Genomic DNA, 11327 nt, shown 5'->3' on the forward strand with positions numbered 1-11327 from the left:
GAAAACCCAATGCTTGCTGGCAGCCAGTCAGCAACCACATATTTCAGATCGAGAAAGGAGCTTGAACCATTTTCCGAGCCCAGAAGATCTAATTACTGTTAAGTAAACAGAGGAAATGATATTCTCCTTGAATTGTAATTGCATTGTCAGCTAGTTTTATACTCTGCCTGCTTTAGTTCCATTGAGATTTTTTCTTTCCTTGCCAGGCAGAATTATGTGAAATATAGAACGTTAAATCCTGCTGCATTTCAAGCTCGAGTCCTTATAGTTTGTGACACATTATAAATGTCTATTAAATCTGCCTTTTCTATTTTTTTCATATAGTGGTAACCCAAATAAATGCTGGTTCATGCACGGCACTTGGGAAGGACTGTAACATTTCACAGGCTTGTAAGCAATTTTGAATAGAAATTATGATTGTTTAAAGACCCAGATCTCCCCCATAAAAGACATTAACTCTGCCCAGACCAGCCAACTTTTACCAATATAACTGTTTACCAATACAAGTGCAAATCATGATGATAATACAATTTGTTCTTTTTTCTTGCACACTAGGTGTTCAAGGGTCTTTGTTGTTTTTTTTAAATGGGTCCTATTGTGTTTCTTTGTTTTGGTGGCTCCCTGCAAGAAGACAACTCTCAGATAGGTATATCTATATACATATGTATATACATACTTTGCTAATAAATACACTTTGAACTGCTATGAGGTACTTGTAATGAGTGAACAGGCAGAAATTTGGCAAATGGAATTTAATGTGGGGAAGTGTGAGATCATGCACTTAGGTGAGAGAGGTCAAAAGCTTACCTTATGAGGAAAAGACTGTAAAGTGTACTGTCTTTTAGGTATTCTTTTGCGTGAATCTTCATCTGACTTGGGGTTAAAACACAAGATGATTTTGTTTTCTTTATGATTTAATTGAGTTGTTTTAAATATATTCTATACAATTTCTTTATTTATTCAATTTTAATAGTTTTAAACATTCTTCCTTTCAAGCTGGGGAAGCGGGAAACTTTCCCCTCACATTTCCAATTTCCTGCAGAGACAAGCTTTCCCTAGTCTATTGTGGTGAGACCGCCTGCACTTGGTGATACATATCAGGAGGCACACTCTGGTAATCTGGTCCAGAAGGTTAGATCACATGGGATTCAAAGTGAGCAAGCCAATTGGATATAAAATTAGCTTAGTAGTAGGAATCAGAGGATGGCAGTAGAAGATTATTTTTTCCAGATTAGTGTGTGACAATAATTAACCAATTCCAATGCCAATTCTAATTCCAATTTAACACTTGTCTTTGCACCTTCACGTTCACCACCATCCAGGAACCGAAACAGTCCTTCCAAGTGAGGTAAATGTTCACATGCATTTCCTCCAGCTTCCTCAACAGCACTCTGTGCTCCTGATCTGGCTTCCTCTACATCGGTGAAACCAAGCCAGGCTCAGTGACTGTTTCACTGAACACCTGCGTCGTCATCATCATCATCATCATCAGGTGCTATGCCCAGTTTGAACTTTGACTGCCATGGCCCACACACTCCTGTTTCAGGTCAAGTGGATCAGTTCATTGGTATTCATTTCCAGTTTTCTGGCTGCTGTCTCCATCATCATTTGTCTTTTTCTTCCTCTTGCATTCTAACTCCTCTTTCCTAATGACATGTCCAATGAAGTTACATTGCCTTTTCATGATCTCATACATTATTTCTCTTTTTGTGTTTGCTCTGTTCATGACATCCTTGTTAGGATATTCGTTTCGTCCATGATATTCCTTGCATCCTCCTCAAAAACCACATCTCTGCTGCTACAATTCATTTCTTCATGTTACTAGATATTGTCCAGCATTCTGAGCCATATAACATAACTGGATAAAGGTAACATTTCAGTACTCTGAGTTGGGTTGTCATGCCTATTTAGAATTGGTCAGTATTTAGAATTCTCTTTTGCCATCCCTATTCTTCTTTTGATGTCCATGTCGCACCTGCCATCTGGTTCCTAAGTAGCAAAAGTTCTGTACTTCCCCGTTTATTCTCAGCCAGCAGATAGGACTCTTCTTCTTTTTGGATATCACCATACATTCTGTCTTTTTGCAATTGATAGATAGACCCATTTTTGCACTTTCTTCAACAACTGTATCAATTATGTTTTGCAGCTCTTCCTCCGTACTTGCAATTAACACAGTGTCATCCGCATATCTGAAATTATTGATGTTTTCAGCACCAACTTTGATTCCCAAGATGTCTCTTATTTTTTGTAATATTGTTTCACTGTACACATTAAATAAATCAGGGGAGAAAACACACCCTTGTCTAACGCCTCTCTTGATTTTCGTAAAATGACTCACTTCTCCATCTATTCTTACAGCGGCAGTTTGTACCCAGTACAGACTTCTGATTAGGCAGAGGTCTTTGGGATCTAGATCTAGAGTTTCCTGTAATATTTCAAATAACTTATTGTGCTTCACTTTATCAAATGCTTTTGTGTAGTCGATAAAACAAACAAATCTTATTGCACCTGAATAGCTTATTCTGATAGTATCCTTAACATCAATATTGCATTTCTTGTGCCTTTATCTTTCACAAAACCACATTGTTCTTTAACTATTTCAGCTTGTATCTTACAAATGTACTTTTAGCTCTTGTCATCAAAATTCTTAGAAGTATCTTGGTGATATGACTTATTACACTTATAGTCCTATGTAATTCACATTCTATTGCTCCAGGTTTCTTAGGAAGAGTGACAAATACTGATTTTTTCATCTCTTCTGGTATTATTCTAGTCTCATAAATGTCATTGATTAAATCAGTAAGTTTTTCAATTCCATAATCTTCAGGGGCTACACTCAGTCCATAATGGCCATCCCAAGCTCCCAGTTGGTACAATCAACCTCCGCAAATTTTTTTTCTTCCTCTCTGCTGACACATGGATCAAGATAAAATGGGATGTGTGAGTGACAGAGAGAGCTCTGTCTTCTGATTGCGCAAGCCATGGATCGAAGTTGACAAATTGGAAATGGCTATCAATGATACAACTAGATTAAGGAGAGCTCAAGAAGATGAAGTAAATTCCAAACCTCTCCCACCCCATTCCCTCACTGCCTTGTCCATTCGTGGCCTCCCCTACTGCCAGGATGAAGCCCTATGGAAAATGGAGGCGCAACACCTTCTATTCCACCAAGGTAATCTACAACCAATGGCATGAATATTGAGTTTTCCAAACTTAAGCAAATCTCCCCCTTTTTTCTTTTATTCCCCTTCTCCCCCACCCCCACAATTCTCCTTCTCCTTCTGATCCTCCAGCTCTCCCCATTTTTGTCCCCCTTAACACATTTCCCCCAGACCCCATTCATTCATCTTTGTCCCCTTTTTCTCAACTCTCTCCTTTCACCTATTTCACACACAAGTTGCTCCCCTCTCCCCAATCCCATCTGGTTAATCCCAGCTGTCATTCATCTCTTCCTTCTCCCCTAATGGTCCCCGTTCTCACATCCTGTACAACTGAATCCACTGTTTATTTCCCTTCAGTAGCTGTCTCCCATCTTCACACTCCCCTCCCCACAGCATGCTGTATCTGATCTGTTCCTTTTTCCTCTCTGTTTTAGTCTGCCTCCATCTATCATTCACCTAACACAGTCTTTCAATTCCACTCCCACACCTCTGCTCACCTCCCCCACCTGGCACTACCTACCTATCATCTTACATGCCTCCTCAGTGGCCTCAAAATCATTCCTCGCCTCTCCCTTTTCCTTCTCTCTGTAGGCCACTTTGCCTCTCCACTCTCTGTCCTGATGCAGAGTTTGAACCGAAACATTTTCTTTCCTCCCACAGATGCTGCAGTTGAGTTCCTCCAGCAGATTGTGTATTGCTCCATATTTCAGCATTTTCAGTCTCTTGTGTCCTAGTGTAAGGAATGATAAACATCTGTCCTAACTGAACAAAAGTCAGTGCTAAGGGGTATCAGTCTAGCTTTATATTTCCTTTGATTGTGATCTCATCACCTCAATAATGCTGTTTGCCTTCACTACGTGAACAGTCAGGGCAGTCCAGTCAGAAAATTCCACGGGTTCATTGTTAATGGTTTGTGTTCCTGCACACTGACAACCCCCAGCAACTGTTTCCAACTTTCACCCGCCCTTCTTCTCACCTTAATCCATATGCATCTCATTTTTTTTTCTTTGTCTGCCTTCATCTAGTATTCACCTCCCACTATCTCTCAACTCCAATGCCCTTCTCCTCCCGCCCCCCAGCTGATGCTACCTGCTCATCATCTTTCATCTGTCCACAGGACACCAATCAACTCAGGCTTCTGTCTCACCTCTCTTCCCTCTTTCCTGTCCACTCTCAGTCTTGATGTCTGGATTCAACCTGAGACAACAAAAAATCCTTCTCCCTCATCCCCCCCCCCCACAGATGGAGTTCTTCCTACAGATTGTTGCTTTAGAAATTTCCTCCATGGTCTTGAGCTCTCCCCAATCTAGTTGTATCTTTGACAGCTATTTCCATTTTGTCAAATTAGATCCATGCCCTGGGGCAATCAGAAGATAGTACTTTCAATGTTTATCTCCCACACATCCCTGTTCTTCTTGATTCTTGAGCAGGGACAGAGGAAGAGATATAATTTGTGGAGGTCTGCTGTAATATCTGGCCAAATGCATTTGAATTCTGCTCATATACTATCAATATTATTGCAACAGTGTCATTTTTGATAATCTTTCTTTCAATATTTATCAAAATATGGAACGTTCAAGTAATTCTTTGGACTTGATATGAAAAGTTAATATAATCTCTCTGGCTAATTGGTAATTTACGTGCATGATACATTTTGCTATTTGTTCCAATGGGAAAGTATAAGAAAAAGGTTTGTATGTGACTTTGTTGCTTGCATTTATCATGCTTTTGCTTTGCTTTCAAGCAAGCCGATATTCCTTGATACCACAATTCAAGCAAGCAGAATCCTTGTGTCTATAGCCATTAGCTCAAAGTCTTCAGCTCATTTAACCAATTGAGGCCACAGATCTACCAAATGAGAGTAAATTAGATGTTTTTCCTACATTACACAGTATTGCTTCAGCAAAATGTGTGTTCTGACTTTCCCATATGTTCAATGGAAATATTTGAAGGACCAAAAGTACTACTTACAGTGTTATTGATGGTCCTGATATAACAGGTGTAAGCAGAAATGACTAAATCAATCCAATTAATTGAGTAAACAACACTGCACCATAAAATGAAACCTCCCAAATCTCATGAAAAGAAAATAATGCTTTCCAGACAATATCCTGATTAATTATCTTTATTTTTTGCAACCAATTATCATCTTGATGTCATTCAATGTATCGGCGGGAGGAGAAGATGGCGGCACGCCATGAGTGCGCAGCCCTGCGGTGAAAAATGATATCGTAACTGTTAAATAGGGGCCATGGACAATTCTGATTTGATGGAGAATGGACGAGAAAGCACAGAGGAACATCTGGAGAAATTTCTGAAACGCCCATCCGCTGCTGTCGTTACTGTGTGGTCAGGAATCTTTCGGAAGGTAGGCCTCAAAATCCCCGGCCTTGCCTGCTTTTGGCAACCGAGAAGGAAGTCGAATCGTTCGGACAGAGATAGCGCTCAGTACTTGGTGTCAGAGAGCTGATCGGAGCTCGGAGTTTTCGGATGACTCAGAGTTGGATTGTGGTCGGCATGGCAGGGAGAGTTTTTCTTCCTTCTCCCATCTGTGTGAGATGTGGGACATTTGAGAAACTTTGAACATTACTGTGCTCACAGACTTCTTCATCAAGTTATAGTATTGTTACACTGTTTGCAACTATTTGTTATAATTATGTGGTTTTATCAGTTTTTTCAGTCTTGGTTTGTCCTGAGTTTTGTGATATCACACCGGAGGAAATAATGTATCATTTCTTAATGCATGCATTACTAAATGACAATAAAAGAGGACTACGTGTCTTCATAATCATGAATCGTAACGGGGGGGAGGAGAGAGAAAGTAAGCAGCACCTTAAGAGGTACAAGACCTGACTGACTGTTAGTAGAGCGGGCACTTCCCAAAAGAAAAAGAGCTTGAAGCACTGGAACACAGGAAGAACTATAGCTCTGCAAGCTGTGAGCACTCATCATCACAATGCATCTGAAATGCTGCAATCTCATCCGACCTTACCACCTGAACAGACATTATTAGGGATGCATAAATTAGCAACCAGGGTGCCCAACAGTTCCCTTTGAATAGCAGCATGGAGCGAGTTCACGCAAGTTAGGAGTGGTAAGTCAATACATCCTCTCAACTTTCTCTACAGATCTATGGAAAACACGTCGTGCAATGATGCAGCGCTGGCCGGAACCAAACACTGAAATAGCCAATCAATGAACATGCTGACTCTGAGGATTCCTCATGAGAGTTTCAAAGTGTCCTCTGCTTCATATGTGAGGTCAAGAACTATCTTTGGCAATATGAGACCTTACGTGATTAGTCAATCACACTAATTGAAGTAGTATAAATGTAGCTTGCAGAATACCAGCTTTATCCCAACTACTAGGCCATTCAGATTCCAGTCTGAATCCTTGTCAACATAATTTTTACTGTTGTAATCATCCTCACCTCACCATTCCTTTGTGTGCCGCTACCATAGTTCCATCCATGTCAACTTGCAGCCACCGTCAACATCTGATGGGCATTCCCAGTTTGTATCAATTTTTAGTTTTAATTTAGCCCCATTAATGATGGATAAATGTATATGGCGTGATCTCTATGTCTGAAGATGGTGAAGCCTTCAATTCTAATCCTGCTAAGAAACAGAAACTACAATAAGGTCATCAATACAATTTTATATAACTGGAGTATGGTTTTATTCCATTCCCGTCTGATCAGCGACACCCCATGTGTCTTATTTGTAATACTGTGCTGTTTAATAAAGCCATGAAACCATCAAGATTGCAGGAACACTTCCATAAAAGACACCCTGAAATGGCTATTTATGGTATTACTCGGTTCAAGAATAGGAAAGAAGCATTTGAAAAGTGTTGCACACTCGAATCATTTGCCAAGAAAGCTAAAAACGACCTTGATAATGATCTCATTGCTTCTCATAGCAAAGTGTGGAAAATTTCATACAATTGCTGAAAGATTAATGATGCCTGCTATATCAGAAGTGCTCACCACAGTTCTCAAAATGGATACCAGTATTTTAAAATCAATTCCTCTGAGTAATAACTCTGTAACTCATCATGTTGATGAAATGAGTGAAGACATTAAGAATCAACTATGCACAGAGCTACAAAAACAGAATTTGGGATACAACTGGCTGAGTCAACTGTGTGAGAGAACGAGGCATTGCTAATGGCATTTCTATGGTTTATCAAAAATGGGAAAGTTACTCTTTTGTAAAAGGTTCAAAATAAATATCAAAGGAAAATCAATCTACAATAAGCTCAAAATATATATTGAGGATAAGAGTATTCCGATTAGCAACATGATTTCTTGTGCAACAGATGGAGCACCATTTATGTCAGGTCGCTATGCTGGTTTAGTCGCATTTATGAGAAAAGAAATTCCAAGTCTGGTCTCATTGTACAACTCATCGTGAACATCTTGCAACCAAAAACTTCAGCCAATGACATTTTTTTATGCATGACTCTTGTAATATCTGCTATCAACAAAATTAAAGTTCATCCATTAAATAGCAGAACAGATGAAGGGTTCCGGGCCGAAACGTTGACTGATCATTTCATTGGATGCTGCCTGACCTACTGAGTTCCTCCAGCATATTGAGAATATTTCATCAGTTGTGCCAAGATAACGACGAAGAGTTTGAATGCTTGCTTCTTCTCACCGAAGTACATTGGCCTTCAAAAGGCTGCTGCTTAAAATGTTTATTTGATCTTTTTGAAACTGTGCTTGAATTTTTGCTCAAAGTTGGCAACAGCTTGGGAAACAAGATTGAACTTCTATGTGGAAATGTGGCATACCTAGCCAAACTGTATGACAAAATGAACATTCTAGATATAAAATTGCAGAGTGAACATTTCAACTTAATCCAGACAAAAAGTGCAGTGTCCACTTTTATCAAAAATTGGAAATATATAAGCAAAACATTGGGCGAAGAACGTTCTCACAGTTTTTCTGCGTGGTAAGTATGGCACTCTTTTTCACCAATGGTGATTTGCAAGAGTACTGCTTACACCTGCAATCTCTGAAGAAGGATTTTCAGAACTGATTCAACAATTTGAAAAATCTGGAAATTCCAGACTGATTTCTTTGCAAGGTGGAAGAACAGGAAGATAGCTTGCAAGAAGAAATTATCAAAATACAGAACGATGAAACAGCAAAAATCCTTTCCAAATATATCAGATTTTGTGGTATGTGGCTACACTGTCATACAAATTTTCCTGGTTTTTGGAGAAGAGCCAAACTACTCTTCATTGCATTTCCATCCTCCTATCTTGTTGAAAGAGGCTTCAGTGCAGTGAACCACATACTCACAAAAAGAAGAAACTGTTTGGACATTGTTACGTGTGGGGAGTTGAGGCTTTTTCTGTCACAACTTGAACCAGATATTTCAAATCTTGCCAAAAACCATCAAGCTCAAGGATCACATAGATATTGAAGATGCTGTACAGGTACTGTGTATGCTAGGTTTAAAGACAAAAAAATTAAAGTAGAATTGCATTTCTTATTTTAGCATATGGTAGATATGTTTTTACACTATGGGGGCACCAGAAAGTATATTGCGCCGAAGAGAGGCATAGGCAAGTATGAAGGTGCTTTGGGGGGCATTGGGCTAAAAAAGGTTGGAAAACACTGTGATATGGTTATTATTCTGTTATAGATTCATTTACTCTCCCCACAAGAAAATGACAAGTATGTATTTTAATAATGAATTTAATTTAAACTTTGAACTTTAAAAGCGATCTCTATAAATTGATGGTCAGTAGAGCAGAATTTGGACTCCGTCTCCTGGAGACTGTTCTATGCCTGAAATACTTCACTCCACTCATTTTCCTTGTTCATCCACAAAATTAGATTAAAGCTTATTTTACACTTAATTTTAATTTTATGATCCTTATTATTTAATGATTTAAATTTAGAGCCATCTGGACATTTCAATTCCGGTTTTGTCTTGGTGGATATTTATCCTTCAATTAACATCACTAAATAGACACATAGTTATTATCACAAAGCTGGGACTTTGTTCTTTGTTATTTGGCTGCCACTGTCATGGTCCAGTCCGAGAAGTCTGTATTCCGGTTCACGGTTCGGTCCATCGACCCTTGCTCCAGGTTTTCCTGTCTACCCTGTTTCTGTTCTTGTTGAGCTCTAATTGAGGTAGCTGATGCTCGTTGGGGCTGGCTGCATAAATACCTTCAGAGACCAGGGTGTGGCTTCTGGATTGTTCTTGTCCTTACTCCTCGTATCCCTTCCTCTGCCTTCTGTTTCCTCACCTGAAGCCCTGCCAGTAACTCTCGCCTCGCCTGAAGGTCTCATTTCGCCTTGCAATGCCTGAAGCCCTGCCTTGTCTTGCCGGTAACTCGTGCCTCGCCTGCAGTTCTGTCTTGCCTTGCATTGCCTGAAGCCTTGTCTTGTCTTGCTGTCTTGTCCTGGAACCACCCCATACCTCTCTCCCTTCCTGTCCCTTGCCTCCGTCGGGTAAGCGAGGCCATCTTGCCGTTACCTGCGGTTGGTTCTGTCCCTTGCCTCTGTCAGGTAAGCCAGGCTGTATTGCCATTACCTACGGTTGGTTCTGTCCCTTCCTGTCCCTTGCCTTTGTCAGGTGGTGATCCGCACCCTGCCCAGGAGGAGCTTCCAGTCTCCTGCCTCCAGCTTCACCTCAAGTCTCCTGCCTCCAGCCTCGCCTCAAGTCTCTTGCCAAGCCTCGCCTCAAGTCTCAAGTCTCCAGCCTCCTGCCAAGCCTCGCCTTGTCTCAAGTCTCCAGCCTCCTGCCAAGCCTCGCCTCAAGCCTCCAGCCTCCTGCCTAGCCTCAAGCCTGAAGACCAGCCTCCTGCCTAGCCTCAAGCCTGAAGACTCCAGCCTCCTGCCTAGCCTCAAGCCTGAAGACTCCAGCCTCCTGCCTAGCCTCAAGCCTGAAGACTCCAGCCTCCTGCCTAGCCTCAAGCATGAAGACTCCAGCCTCCTGCCTAGCCTCAAGCCTGAAGACTCCAGCCTCAAGCCTGAAGACTCCAGCCTCTAGCCTGAAGACTCGCCTCTAGCCTCTAGCCTGAAGACTCCAGCCTTGTCCTGCCTGCCAGCCAAGCCTCGTCTTTGCCTAGTTCTGGGGTCCGAGCCAGAGGTAAGACCCAGGTACTGGGTCCTTGTCCAGTCTCTGGCTCGGAGTCCAAGCCCAGACTCCTAGCTCTCTTGTCCAGTCCTGTTCCGGGTTCCTGGTTTTCACGTCCATGTCCTTGCCCTCGTCCTGTATCCTAGTCCTGTCCCTAGTACTTCAGTGTCTGTGTCTTGCGCTTGGGTCCGTTCCCAGCCACCTCCTTATGACAGCCACACCAGAAACATACTGTATTTTAAAGTAGCCATTTAGCAGCAAAGTGCATTGGGACTCATAATGGAAAAGGAATAGAATATCGAGTTTTAACTTGAAATATTGGACTCTGTAGAGATGAAAAATGAGTTAAAATGAAGGATTAGTACACGTCCTTTTTTTTTACTATTTATCATATTATTTTGCAGTACAACTACTATGGGTACCTCAGTCTATAATCATGTCCAGAAATAAAATTAATTTATAAATTCTTATCAAGCCTTGCAAACTAATCTTGGGCACCATGGTAGTGTAGCGGTTAGAGTGACACTATTCCAGTTCGGGTGTTGGAGTTTGGAGTTCAATCCCGGCATCCTCTGTAAGGAGTTTGTATGACCTCCCAGTAGAATGCATGAATTTTCTCTGGGTGCTCCAGTTTCATCCCACAGTCCAAAGATGTATCAGTTAATAAGTTAAATGGTTGTCCTAAATTGTCGTGTGATTAGGTTAGGCTGGGGTTGAATCGGCGGTTGCTAGGCAGCACGGCTCAGAAGACCGGATGGGCTTATTCAGACTTTATCTATAAATAAGTAAATCTGAAATAGATTGAAATCCTTCCTATCTATTTCCTGTGTTGTACTGAGTGCCCCAAAATACATTCCTAGCACAATTTATTCCACATCAAACTGGAAGAGGCTAATTTCAATTATGTTTAATTCATCTCCATTGTACATAATCATTCCATCCCTCAATGTTCTCTTCCATGTCATCCAATCTGGTTTGCATTTTGCTCGACTAAGTTGGTTCAAAAATTAAAATTCAGAAATTTCCAGTAAACCATAAGTGAGAACTAAACTCCAGTTAGAGT

Source organism: Mobula birostris, chromosome 2, assembly GCF_030028105.1.
Source record: "Mobula birostris isolate sMobBir1 chromosome 2, sMobBir1.hap1, whole genome shotgun sequence".
NCBI classification, from domain to species: domain Eukaryota; kingdom Metazoa; phylum Chordata; class Chondrichthyes; order Myliobatiformes; family Myliobatidae; genus Mobula; species Mobula birostris.